Genomic DNA, 15,080 nt, shown 5'->3' with positions numbered 1-15,080 from the left:
CTTTTTTAAAAATGTGGTCAATTTATGTAAAGAAAATTGTGCAATTTACAGAGTATTCTGTTAAAGCCACCATTTGAAACAATAACATTAAGTGGTATGAGCTGAATAAAAGCCTCCAAAATAATTTATTTGAAGTGTTATTATTTCTGATGATACATGTACAAATACAGATAATCAACGAACCTAACAAATCCAGGCTTAAGTATTCTGGATTTTATTGAATAGCATTAAATAATATTAAATTTGTCTCAAAAGCAATGTCTCATGATCTTAAAATGTTAATTTATTTGAAAAAAATGACTGAGTTAAAAACAGGTAGAAGAAGATGTGACAACAAGTTTCCATCCTTAGAAGTTAATTGTCATAAAAACACATTTAAAAAAAAAACTGTGTAAGATTGATCCAAGCAGATTATTGAATTCATTAAAACTGAAATCAGATGATAATGTCTCTTTAGGAAACTTCAGATGAACGTGAAATATTCAAGTTAAAAATACATAAAAGACACCTCTTTAATTCTTGATAACTACTTTTATTATCTTCCAAATCTGAGCAGAATTTGAAGGACATTTTAGGAAAACATGGGGACATTGAAGGTGTGATTACATAAAGCTAAAATTAGCTTTATATTTGAAGTAGACTTTGAGAAATTATTAAACGGTAGAAATTCCTTTCTACATAGTAAAAATTAAGTGAGTGCTCTATTTGACACAGTATAATCAGATCCTTCTCATTCTTCTCTGGGACAAAGTGTCGGAGGAGATAGTGAACATCAGGCTTCTCATCTTCCCAGAATGAGGAGAGTTTTATCAAATTCCCTCATAATTGGTGATAGTGTATTTTTATTTGTATAGATTACTAGTTTAACTTATTTTGTTTTATTGCATTATTTTCCATATGGACTCTGTGTCATTTTTCATATTGTCTTTTGTTCCTGTCATTCCATTTTCTTCTTTCTGTTTATTACATTGTATTTATTTATATCACTCATTCCCAACTCCAGTGTCACATCTGTGAAATTTTGGTTATCCAGTAATAACTAATCTTTCTGTTTCTGTCTCTTTCTCTCTCTCGTCTCTTTCACCTTTCCCCCTCCCTCCTTGTCCGTCATTCTCTTACCTATAGCCGTATTTTATATACAACTTTAGAGCCACAAGCCAATGAGGAGTCTCAGAGAAAATCCGTATGGTACAGACTGTGAGATTGTTTCATGAAGGATATGGCCTTCATCTTCAATCTTCCACATTTCCTGATACTTACTGTTTATTTGCAGAAAGTCATTGTAACTTGAAAACATCTTGTGTATCTTATTTATTTTGACTCACATACACTTAAGCAGTAGATAATTATCCATAACCCTTTAGAGTCCTTCTTTCTCCTCCTCTTCCTTCTGTCCCACTCCTCTTCCTTCTTCAAATGTGGGTGTCCAGTTATTCTAGCACATGCTTGAAAAGACTATCCAATGGATTGCCTTTGCTTCTTTGTCAAAGTTTAATTAGCTGCTTTTGGTTGGCCAATTTATAGACTTTCCATTTTGTTCCATGAATCAATTTATCTAATTTTAGTCAATATGATATTGTCTTTATTACTGGAACTTTATGGCAAGACTTAAAGTTGTAGTGTTATTCTTAACATTATATTGACTGTTACCAGTTGTTCTGTTCATGTAAGCTTTAGAACCAGTCTGTTGATACCCATGAAGTAACATGCTGAGTTTTGACATAGATTGATCTGAATTTCCAGATTCTGAGTAAATGGGAATATGATTATTTACACTTACTTGATTTTCAATGTCAACTGAAAAGGTCAGATTCATTATTTAAAATTTGATTTTAGCAAATTAAGTAATTTTTAGTATGAAATTCCAAGATATGAAAAAATGAAACCAAAATTTCCCATAGTATCTATCTTAACACCCAAAGTAATCTCTTTTAACTCTGTCTTATTTAAAAATATATTCAATCTTTGCCAACATCTGTGTGTACGGACTTGCCAATATTTAAGTCAGCATCTATGCTAATTCTTTGTTTCTTCTCTCATATTCTTTGGAAAGTGTTGGTTCACACTTGCCTTATTTTCTTGAGTTTTATTTCCCTGAACTTATAACTGTCTTTCCTATTAAGCCAAAGCATAAAGATAGATCTCAAGCTTATCTTTCCAGTTATAGATTCCTTTCCTCTTAAGGATATTTCTCTTAAAACTATTTTTCTCTCCAGTCAGATTGGTTATTCTCTAGTCTTACTGCAAAGCTGCCCTTCAATAACTTGTTTTACTCTATTTCTGGTTAAATCCATTTTTCTTCCTTCATGTAACTTCTTTCTTTTTTTTGTTTTTATGGGCTTGTATTCATTATACAAAAGAGAATCATTATGACAATTCCAAATAGCCTTACATTGTACATTGGTTAGATTGCTCCCACCACCTCTCTCCACCATCACTTGCCTGCCGCCTAAAAGCACTTGCAAGAGATTTCATCATTCTATTTCATATATGTGTTTGAAGACAATCAACCATATTCCCTCAACTTCATATTTTCCTTCCACCCCCTTTCCTTCTCTGAAAAAGGAATTATTGTTCCTTTTTCAATAATCCTTTGAAAAAGGATTATTGTTCAGTATATAGTGACAAAAAAGTTTGTCTTTAATTTTGTTCTAAGTTTCTAGTGATGATAGCCTCTAAAACAGCATTATATGACATAGCTATCAATCTTCAAAAATAGTTTCCAATAAATTATGATCAAGATACTTATTTCTTCTAATATTGCTTTGACTAGTGCAAGTAATCAATTGAATACCAATTGTCTCTCCCATAGATAAAGGAAATGAGATAAGCTTTATGCAGAATTGTTAAGTTTTTTCAAGTGCCTAAGGTATCTTTGTATAGGTTTGAATATATAATCTTTGAAAGTTTTTGCTGAAATAGAAAATAATGGTATAAAAACAAAAAATGTTTTGCGGGTACAGTAAGTGTTCAGGTGCTTTGCTCAGATGTACATAACAAAACCATGCACAGAATGAACATGGAAATTATTTCACCTTTGTAGAATTTTCTTTAGAAAATTAATGTTCTTTGTTCAAATCAGTTTTTTTCTTCAAAAATCTCTTAATTTCTTATCAGAGCAATTATGTGAGGTTCATATACTTATCAAATAAGCTATTTCATTTTGTTTTTAGATACTTTTTATTGTTATTCTCAGTATTAATTAAACGGTCCTTCTAATTCTTCTTGACAATGGATCTTGCATTTAAATGCTTTAGTGTTTTGATTATGATTCTGCAGAATATGTTAGCTTTTAGTAAAGCCATTTTATCATTAAAAACTGTATTTTAGATATTTTTATAATAAAATATTTATCATGTATTATAATGTGTACCTATATTTAAATACACACTCTTGAATACAGAGAAGTTTATTTCACAATAGTAGGAGTATAGAAAAGATATCATTATACAATGTTTATATGTCTAATCAATTTATATATCTTCAGTTCTTTTTATTTGTGTAATCATCTACAGAATTAATGTGCTTACATTATTGGATAAAATGTCTGTATTCAGTGCAAATACTGTGTACAAATGTATATAAATGGAAAAATGATATCATTCAAATTGTTCCAGGAATCAGGGAAAGAAAGGATGTAGTATTCTTTTCTTTTTTATGACTTTGTTTTCTAATTTCATTGCTGCTATTTTTTAATCACTCCATTTCCTCTGCTTTCCTTAAAAAGGAATCATAGTCTAACAAGTTTCATTTACTTCACCCAGTGTGTCTCCGAGAGTTTTATTCACTAATAGGTTTCCATTTATTTCAAAACCTAACTTTTATTACATTGTTTTCCTTCATATTTAGTTGATCATTTGTAAATAAGGGTGACTTTATTTTCACTGCATGTGAAATATGTTCTGAAAGAATGTGACTATGAGTTCCTACTCTATTTTATTACATTTCTGAGATGTCAGGACTTTATTAAACGTGTGACTTCTATTTGCATCCTATGAGAGATGAATTAAAGAAGTGAGAGTGTTTACTGAGGATTTATTATACATTTATTCAGTTCCTAGCAATCTTTATGCTGTAACTACTTAATTAACAAGAATGAAAATGCTATAATTTAAATTTTAAAATATTCAATGAAAAATTCTCACGGTTTAATGTCAATAAGCTCTAAAAAAGATTTAGTGAGTTTATTGAGTATGATCTTTATCATGAGCCCATACTGCAGTAATTCTATTGTTGAGGAAAATCTTTTGTTCCTGTTAAACACAATAAAGAAGCTCTTATGCTAGGCACTAGTGACTCATGCCTATAATTCTAGCTATTTGGAAGGCTGAGATCAGGAGGACCACAGTTCAAGGCCAGCCCTGGCAAATGGTTTCCGAGACCCCATCTGTGAAGTCACCAGAGCAAAATGGCTCAAGTTGTAGAGTACCAGGTCTGCAAGCATGAAGCTCTGAGTTCAAAATACAGTCCCACCAAAAAATACATATTATTAGTTAAAGTGTCTAATAACTATATTTCTCAGTGACAAATATTTAAATGAGGAGAAAAAAATTTTAAAAATGTCATCCAAAATTACTATGTTGTAGGGAGTAATAAGAACAATTTGAATAATCAGAATGCTTATTAAGTAATTATATATTCATAAAGAAAGTTTATTAATCCACAGAGATTATGATAGCATAATAACTGTATTATTTCATTTATAATATATACTTATAAGAGAGCTAAAAAGCATAATACTGCTGATATAATAGTGAACAGCACAAATGAATTATTTTGCTCTCTCTTCCACTACAAAGCTTATTTGAGGCTTGAATAAGTAAGGAGAGATGTGTGAAAGAAGCAAAATAATCCTCCACAATAAATTAGTATTGCCTGGTGTTTCATGTGGAAGCTTGAGAATGTTAAGAGAAGTGTGCACTAAATCATTAAATATTTAAAATGAAATGTTATGGTCATGGGAAATATAGATAAGTTTTATAACTTTTTATAACTGGAATTGGAATCATTCTTAGAGATTAGTAATAAGATTTCATCAGAGGCAATAAACAATATTACGTAATTTTTAGCCACAATGAAAGCAAAAGAAGGGCCTTCTAATTTCCCAGCATACTGAGACTTCTCACCAAGTTGGATTTATAGATGTATGGATCTCCAGGAAGAAGGGTCAGTATACCCTGATGCAGATGAGTGTGACATTGTATTATGTGTGGAATGAAAACTAGCAATTCCAGCTGAACAGAAGTGAGTTCTATCATACAGGGGAACAGACACTTGGATAGATTTGATAAGGACAAGTTTCTGCTTTTTATTGTACAATTCGTGGCTTTTACTATGTCCATACAGTTGCACAACAATCACCACAATCAATTTTAGAACATTTTCATTACCCAAGAAGAAGCCCTGCTAGCAATGACTCACATTCCCTGTCCCACACCCCCACCACAACTTCAGTTAGTTTATCTATCTTGATAGATTTATCTATTCTTCCTTTTCATGTGCAATATGTGGTCTTTTTTAAAATTTTATTTTGTTGTTTCTACCTTTACTTACATGGTATACATTATTGGAGAAACCTGTTCCACCCTCTTGTTCTCCGATTTTGTTTAAGAAAAAAACATAAGAAAAACATGGCTTTTTTACTAGTTTGAGATAAGGATCAGATGCAGGGAGATTCCTTGTGTTGTTTCCATGCACATATGTATTATAACCCACAATTGGTTCATCTCTTCCAGACCTTTACACTTCTTCTTAGTCCCTATCCCATATTGGCCTCTGCCAGTTTAAGATTACTATATTTGCTTCTCTACAGTGGTTACAAAGGTATTCTAGAGTTATGTTTGTGTAAGACACTGAAAAAAACTGTAATAAAAATATAAAAGTCACAAAGAATACCTCATTGTGGCTATAAAGTCAAGATGTTTGTCTATCCTTAAAAGATGTCCTGGCTTTTATACTAAAATATTGAGATAGTAGATTTTAATAGGTAAAGTTGAGATGAAATCATAAAGTATATTTTCTATTATTGATTAAGTTTCCTAAATTTATGCTACTTTTCACAATAGTAATGTCAATTATTCCCAAAACTGATAAGTTTTCCTAATTCAAATAATAAATTAATAATTTTTTGGTATTAATTATGGTGAAGGTGTTCCCACACATTTCATCCCTCCATCAATTTTTAGTAGGAACTTAATTATTTGAACACAGAAATCAGACTTTACTCTCAATTAATGTATTTTATTAAAAGACTTAAAAATATTATCCCCAAATCTTAAAAACTCAGTGTGCATAATAATTAAAATACATATTATATTAAGAATATTTTAAATTTCTTCTTTATAGTTATGATTATCTTAACTTTATGCTTTCTTTTTTTTACATGGAATTATTAAATAGAAATTTGGGGGTTATAAATATATATAAATAAATAGTGTATGGCATTCACATTTATGATTTTTAAATAAGAACTTGCCCCATCCTTAATTTATGAAGTATTTTAGAATAATACATTTTCTAATATTTTAACTATCATTATTTAATCTAAGTAATCTAATATTCACAACCATACCCACGTTAAAATATACTACTTTAAAATGTAAAATAATGAATAGAACTTTATAGAATTTATATAAAATGCTATTTTATTTATAATCATAGCCATTTTCAAAATTACTCAGCAGGTTACAGACATCAATTCTAAGAATATGAGATTATATGATGGGCTGAGAAAATAACACAGTTTTTTCTTCTATAAATATATCCTTATATTTTTCCAGATGATCAACCAACAGCTGCTGATTGCATCAGCTGTCCGTTATTTTGGTTGACAAATGAAGCATTCTTTGATTTTAAAATTTGCCATTACTATGTATATACTGATATATAAAAAAATGTAAAGTTCTTCTATATCTATCTTCATATGTGGGAAAACAGATTTTTAAGCATTATGACAGCTATGGCAGTAAGAAATGTGTATTAGTACTCATATTTAGAAATTCTATGGTTAAATGAAATAGACATTAATATTAACCACTATTATTATTTCCACAAGTTCTGCCAAATAAATATTTTTATTGCATAATCGTAAAATAATCTGCTTTTAATCTTGAATTCGAGGCTTATTTGATTTCTAGAAATTATCAACTGACCATTTGCAAATGCTAATGCGCTTCATAAAGTTGGGTTATACTCATTGTACTGAAATAGTACTAAGTACATGAGAGGTGGGAATCATGGGGAGGATTGTGGTTCAAGGTCAGCCCACCTAGGGAGACCTCATTTCAATCAGTAAGTTGGGTGGGGTGGTATGCACCTGTCATCCCAGTTTACAAGGGTGGTATAATTAAAATGATCACAGTCCTGGCTGACACAGGCAAAAACAAAACTCTTCCTGAAAAAGGACAAAAGCACAAAGTGGTTGGGAGTGTGACTCAAGCAATCCAGTGCTAAGCAGCAAGCACAAGGCCCTGAGTTCAAACTCCAGTACCACTAAAAAGAAAAAGAAATTCATTGCACTGAAAATACGCTGAATTTGTGAAGTACTATTGGTTGCTGCTGCATTTCTTTATTTTCTTTCTTCTTTCCTTTATTTCTTCCTTTTGTTTTTTTTCTTTCTCTTTTTTGGTTTTGGTTATTACAAAGTCTTGGAGAAGTCTGAATCTCCTTATTCAGTTTATGGGAATGTCCCTACAGGAAGCTGATGTATTTCTACCAATGTTTATCCTTCATTCATTCTCAAGGTTATAATGAAGAGCTTCACTTATTTATTCATTTCTTTAAGCATTCTCTCATTTTCTTTTCTGTTCCCATGTTCCACTGCACACTCCTGTAAATCGAAATGTTTTCATTATGTCAACCTAATACTTTATTCCTTGGAACTTAATAAAAATATTGGAGAAAATTTGAAATTTTGCTAAAAATGTAAGATCATAGGCATAATATATATTTGAAAAAAATTACAATGTGTACATTCTTTTTAATTTGTTAGATGTGATATGAATTTTGTTACCTAATATTCTGGATTATACTTTAAAATGTTTACAATATTTCATGAATATATATTGTAGAGCATAGGTTTTATTTAATTGTTCTCATTCAGAAATTCAACATTAGATGTTTGCAAACAAAAACTAGCATAGCATTGCTTTTAACATTTTTGGCAGAATAAGCTTGAATTTGCATGTATGTCAAGGATATTTCATTTCCTTTAGACTTTATTGATTTTCCAAAAGTAGGAACTCTTAATCAAATATAAGTTTAGTATTGGAAACTTTGGAGATGATTGAGTATCTCATATTTTTCATTATTTGAACTACAATTTAATTAGAACTTTGTTCCTAATCTCTATTGATATGCACAGAAACAGTAACTATCTGACAAGTAAAATTATCAGCATATTTAGAGTAAGTTGTGATAATTTGGTTAGACTTACAACAGTTTAGAAAGAAAAATGCTAATCATTCTTAGTTCTAGATAAATTACGTTTGCCTAAGCATATTTATGTGTTCAATGAGAGCAAAGTTATTCTATATTACTAAGCTTATCTGTGATGCACATTTTTCTGGATTCCTCTTTATTTATTCCATGATTCTTTTAAGTTTGACAACAGAAATTTTCATTTTACAGGCTAGCATCTTTGCTTCAGAGATAGACATGTGATCAAACACTCACTAAGAATATACAGGAAGAGGTTTTCTGGGATTGTTAGAATTGAGGCAAGATTTTCATGTTAGGGATGAAAATAGAGGCAGCACTTTTGAGAAACTACCATCTAAAGTCTAAACCACAGAAGAGTAAGGAGAAGGAAACAAAATGAACTTTTGAAATCTCTGCAACTAGTCGTACTAACTGAAGCCTATACATGTGAGCCAATAAATTTCTTTTCTTTTTATCTCTATGAGGTGATTGATTTACAAGTGAAAGTCTCTGAATTAATACTCTAAGATAAGCCAGGACAAGAAAGACAGCTAATATACATGTAAAACTACAGGGATTTTTTTTTAAATAAAGATCAGTAGATACCAATGCATTTTTCCTTTATAAAGATTATTTTCTAAATAAATAACAAATTAAAAGTGTATTTATTCTTTGAAAAATATGTATTCAGTCCTAATATGGAATAAACAATCAACAAAGCAGGTACACCTTAGATTGTAGAAGCATTTTTTTCTTTGAGTTAATTTAGATCCAGATTCTCTTCTTTACATTTACTTGAGCAAATACACCTTTGATAGATGCAAAAGCACATACTAGAAAATTCTCAGAAGATCCAAAGACTCATTTTCATGGTAGGGCTTGGAGGTGTGGAATTATAGTTGATGTGTGGCCATCTAAGGAACTCTTCCATTGGAGAATCACCTTGACTTGATTTCCTCCATCAGAATACCTTAATTTTGTTTTAAGGCATCATTTGTCTTGACACCTGATCCACTGTAATCATCTAGGACAGAGTTGCTTTCCAGATGTCTAATTATCTACTAGACATCTCTAGTTAAATTACTAATGAACATATGTCAAAACTTCTTTTTCTCTTCAATTTTCTCCCTCAATATTCTATATTAGCTCCGATAAATAGAATGCATCCAAATCCTCTCTGTTGTTAGAAGTCAGACTTGCTAAGGTAGAAATTTATCAGCAAAATTAAAAACAAAAAAATAAGGTTCATGGATGTTGAGATAAAGAGACAATAGTAGTAAAGGACAGGTGAAGCTGAAATGCATTCAGTTGTATGTGTTTTCCTATTATTGCTTCTCTGTTATCACAGGAAATAGTATTTTAAAGATACTGGCTGAAATTTACAGACTGATTTTTGTGATGGGATAGAATTACCTCTAGAAAATAATGTGCAGAGTAATTAGAATATTGGAAGATCGCTGGTTTTCTTTACAACCTTTGACAGTAATAAATGCTTTCCCATATTCAAATTAAGAAAACAGGTTCCAAGAAGCAGAATTGAGATGATGCAGTTGTGCTAAACAAAAAAAAAAACCCTGATATTATGACATATCTAGTTAAAAATAATTCTCTTCAAAAAAACATATTTTAATAAAGCATTGCCATTCGTGGGTCACAAAGCATGAACTATGGGGTTTCTTCTTAACAATCCCTCTGTGATATCAGTGTTGAATATGGACACAGAAGCCACAAAATAAACCTCGCAGATGACCACTGACCTTTCTGGTTGAATCCGAGAACATCTATGGGCTTTAATGTCTCTGAAAAGATAATTGTAGAGCCAAGAGGAGGAAAACAAAATTGTAGTTTCTTGTCAAAATTAAGGATCTTATGTTTTTCTCACAGTTTTCTTTTCCTTTTATAGCAGCAAAAACTTAGGTTACTCGGGGAGGAGAATAAAAAAAACAGAACAGAACTTTCTCATTTTGTTTATTCTCATTTGTAACAACTTTTTAAAAATTTTTTGTCTTTCTTTTTTCCTTTCTTTGTATTTACATATCATTGAGATTTTAGGAGAAGGGAATTAGAAAACATCAACAGGAGAGATGAAAGTAAATGGTAGCCATGTTATGTATATATTTTATAAATTTGAGAAATCTATCTGTATTCTTAATTTAATATTTTTAAAAACATAAATTCAATGTAAAAAAACTAGGTAATTTTTATAATAACATAAATGGAGAGATAGAGCAATACTTGAAAGAAATATGATTATTCCATTAGCTTGTTTGAACAATAAAGTGAAAAAAATATAAACACCAGGAGAGCAGATGCTGTTTATCTCTACTTCTGCTTTTCATGGTTTTAGGTACTCAGGATCAGCTGCAGTCTGAAATTATTAAATGGCTAATTTCAGGAATAAGTAATCTATAAGTTCTAAATTGCATACTGTCTGAGTAGCAAAATGAAATTTCAGATTGTCCTGCTGTGGCCCACCTGAGATGTGAATCATGCTTTGTCAATCTTATCCATGCTGTGTACTTGTTAGTTGCTGGGTAGTAGTCTTGGTTATCAGATCAACTGACATAGGGTCACAGTGCTCATGTTCAAATGACCCTTACATCATTTAATAGTGGTATAAAGCCTATGAATGTAATGCTGGTAACTCAGAGATGCCATTAGAAAAGCTGTAAAGTGTTTTTTTAAAACTGAAAAGGTGAAAGTAATAAGTGGTACTTTAAGACAGAGACTGCATGCACATAACAACTATTGCAATATACTTTTATAGTTATTCTATTCTATTATTAGTTGCTAGTAATCTATACTGTGGCTAATTTATAAATATCTTTATCAAAGATATATGTGTATAGGAAAAATCATAGTTTTTGGTTAGTACTATCTATGATTTCAGGGATCTGTTAGGAGTCTTGGAATGTATTCCTAGTGGATAATGGGGAGCTATTATAAACTCAAAACTAGCATTGGCACAAGGCTCATTGTGAAAGTTGGTTTTGACAGAAAGTAGCACAAACAGATATTACATTAAAAAACAGATTTCAGTTCTGTAAAGTTATTCTGAATGGACAATGGTTACTAATTTAATCTATTTAAAAACATGGGAACAATTTTTCTAGAACTTTTCAGATTACTTGTTTGTGTCAGTATCCTCTAAATTCCACCTTCAGATGCCTTAGCATGTTTTTCAACCCTAAATTCAAAGTTAAAACAAATAAAATATTATATTTATATTTATATTTTCTCATTACTTCCAGCCCTGTCACATCACTTATGGTATATTACTTGATGATAAATTGTGTCATAAATGAAATTGCATGCTATAAAATATCATAATAGAATAAATAAAACAGAGAACTCGGTAGCTTCATTTTCTTTTCTTTGAGCCATTAACCAAGCATTGCCATTATCTTCAGTGACAGAAACTAGTGATGACAAACGGCCTGCATTTTCTGTTGCTGAGCTAAAAACACAGATTAGGAAAGAAGCAGAACATTTTATAATTTCATTTTGTGGTATATAGATAATCATCCTCCTTTCTCTAGGTGTGATTAGAGCCATTTTGACATTTAGCAAGGCAAAAAATACATAATTTACTTTTCAAGGCAAAAGTCTCAGAAAAAAATAACTTAATCTTGTCCCCTTTGTCTACCCAGGACTGAACTTAAAAATGGCAAAGAGAGATGAAACAAGGTGTGAGATGAAAGTCAAGTTCATTATCTGTAGTCACCATTCTCTCACTTATTCACTGATTCATCCACTCAACAAATACTAATTGAGTATTTTTCAAGCCTTAGGTTCAGCAGATACAGGTATTTACTATGATTATTCTAAATCCTTTACTTCAAGAAACCTGCAAGCAGTGAGTAAAAGCTATGCAGTAGGAAGGAAGTTGGTAAATGAAATAGTGAATGATGAAGTCTTTGACCAGAGGAAGAGCAAGGAAACATTACAGACCAATGCTACATCTATTTGTGGTCTGCAGTGCTGGGTAATGGGTGGTCACAGAGAGGCTTAATGGAAAGAGATGAGGAGGGGAAAATTATCCTGAGATCAAGGTGAACCTTTACAGATGAGAAAGATTGGTTATCTTTTTTGTTTTAGAAATCTTGTTGCAGTAGGAAGGTATGACTGACAATAAATTGAATCAAGGACATGTATAGCCTCTTATTAATAAGAAATTATGCCCTGCATTACAAACTGGACACAGTGGTAATACAACGAAGTGGACAGAGAAAAGATTGCTTCAGGAAAGTTTTCTGTATAGAACTATGGGTCTTACATTCATTTTTCTTCCAGAAACTTCATCTCACATACTTGGGTTGGAATATCAACTAATAGAGGAATTCACATTTTAGCTTTCATAGAGTAAATCTTCAAAAATTTCTAAGAGTTGTTAAAAAATCTTTCATCATTTTCTGCTTTATATTACAGCAACCCATCTTTACAAATTATTTTCCAAAAAATCACTTAATTGAACTGTGGCAAAACTATTTAGGCCAACATCTAAAAAATTTTAACTTCAGTGGCAAGCATAGGACCTTGAACTTATAAAGTTTATAATAAATGCTAAATTGAGGAATGTATAAATTATTTAATGAATGTTATCAAATGAGTCAGTGACTCTCCATCCAGAAATTTTGTAGTAAGAGAGTCTCTAGAGATATGCGAAGTTATGTTAAAGGAGCAGAAGAAATAGACCCAAGTGTTTAAGACTAGACGGAATTCTAGGTTGGTGCTTTTATTGTCTGGTAATATTTATTACTCTGAAATTATTCTAGGTACAAGATATAAGCAATATATGAAACTCAATTAAAAATTAACGTTGGGGCTTGGCATGGCAGTGTGCACCTTCTACCCCACTGCCGCGTCCGCCCTAGTGCCGCGTCCGCCCCACTGCTGTGAGCCTGAGGTAGAGAATTACTCGAACCCAGCATTCTGAGGCCAGCTTGTATACCAAGGTAAGATTTTCTCCCCTAAAGGCATAAAATTAAGTGAAATGATAGAATTAGATCACTTTGGTTGCAAGTAACTGAGATCCCATTTCAAAAAAAGAAAAAGAAATAGGGAAAGAAAGAATTAATGTGAGGAAGGAATTATCTAATAGTTAACTGTATTCATTAATGAAACTATTTTAGATACACAGAAATGAGTCTTAGAAATATTTAAAAAATCCTGATACATCCACAGAAACGATGAAATATAAGTTTATTTATAAAACTTTTGACATATATATATGTGTCTGTGTGTGTGTGTCCAGATAGAATAATTTTTAAGGTATATTGCTTCCTTATTTGATACGCTACCATTTATGTAAAAACTGTAAAGGAAAAGGCACAATTAACTATATTTGCACACATAGAACACATATAAAGACATGCTATTTCTGAAAGGACACACGATTGATTTGGGAAGGAATGCTTTCATAATGATGCTTTCTTTGCTTTTCCAATAAATGGTCTGTGCAGATGGAGCCACTAAAATCTATGGTGTGTTGGCTGCAAGTTGGTAACCATCAAATAAGGCTCAGTAACAAAAACCAGGATACTGTGCTATCTGGTGGTATAATTAGGAATTTTCACTCCTGCTCAGAAGGTATTTTCCTAGATGAAGGTAAATTAATAACTAAGATAAATATGTGAAATATGTGATGCTGTAGGTGGTTATAAAGATAACCAATACCCCCAAATATAAAAAGGGCAACAATAACTTTAAAGAGAGAATTGTGATTAATTTAGCTAGAATGGTTAGGATAAGCTTTTGAGTGGGTGAAACCTGGACATTACCTAAAGAAAGTGAGAGACAAAGACATAGTAGAAACAAGGGGACAGAAATTTCACAGGAGGTGTGAAACAAGTGCAAAGAGTCTTGATTCATGATAATACATAACTCCTGAGGAAGCGCAGTAGGAATGGTGTGAAAACTGTTCTTGTGAAACACGCTAGAATATTGTTAGGAAATTATATTGCAGTTACTTACAAGAACAACCTGTTCTGATATTGGACAAATCAGTCTGTGTCAGTCAGGCTAAAATCATCTTGCACATGATCCAATCTAACTTAATACAGAAAGAATCATAAGAGAAACAATCAAATGAATCTTAAAAATGCTGAACGAATGTGCCACATTCAAGCATGTTTCCTTAAAGGTTATATTCCTCATTATAAATCAATCAGTTTTCCTTTTAATTCTCCCAATCAAATGAATTTTTTCACTGTCATTCTACCCTTGACAAATAGACACTCCTGGCCCTGTGAGGCTGTGGATGCTGCTGTACCCTGTGATACAGTCACTGAGGGCCTGGAGGATCTGCTTGGACTTAACCAAGGCTATGCTCTGGAATCTTGACTTTGGCTACCTAAACTATTTTCATTAATTTGCATTTATTGTATGTTCGAGATGAAGTTTTTTGGTCAATCTCCTAAAATGTAATTAATAACCAAATGGATTCTGTGCAGTAATACTTTTTGAAGTAAATGATTTCAAAGCAAAGCAAAATTACCTTTGCTATTAAATGACTTTCATTCAATTTTTATGTTATTTTTGAACTACCATACATTAGCAATACACGCAGATTTCAAAGTGATATAATTCCATACATGCATACAGTATGCCTTGAAAAAGGCTACCCCCTCCATGATATGTCCATGTCCTCCTCTCTGTCTTCT

The sequence above is a fragment of the Castor canadensis genome, chromosome 9 (assembly GCF_047511655.1).
Source record: "Castor canadensis chromosome 9, mCasCan1.hap1v2, whole genome shotgun sequence".
In the NCBI taxonomy this organism is placed as follows: domain Eukaryota; kingdom Metazoa; phylum Chordata; class Mammalia; order Rodentia; family Castoridae; genus Castor; species Castor canadensis.
Note: the sequence above shows the minus strand (reverse complement) of the source record.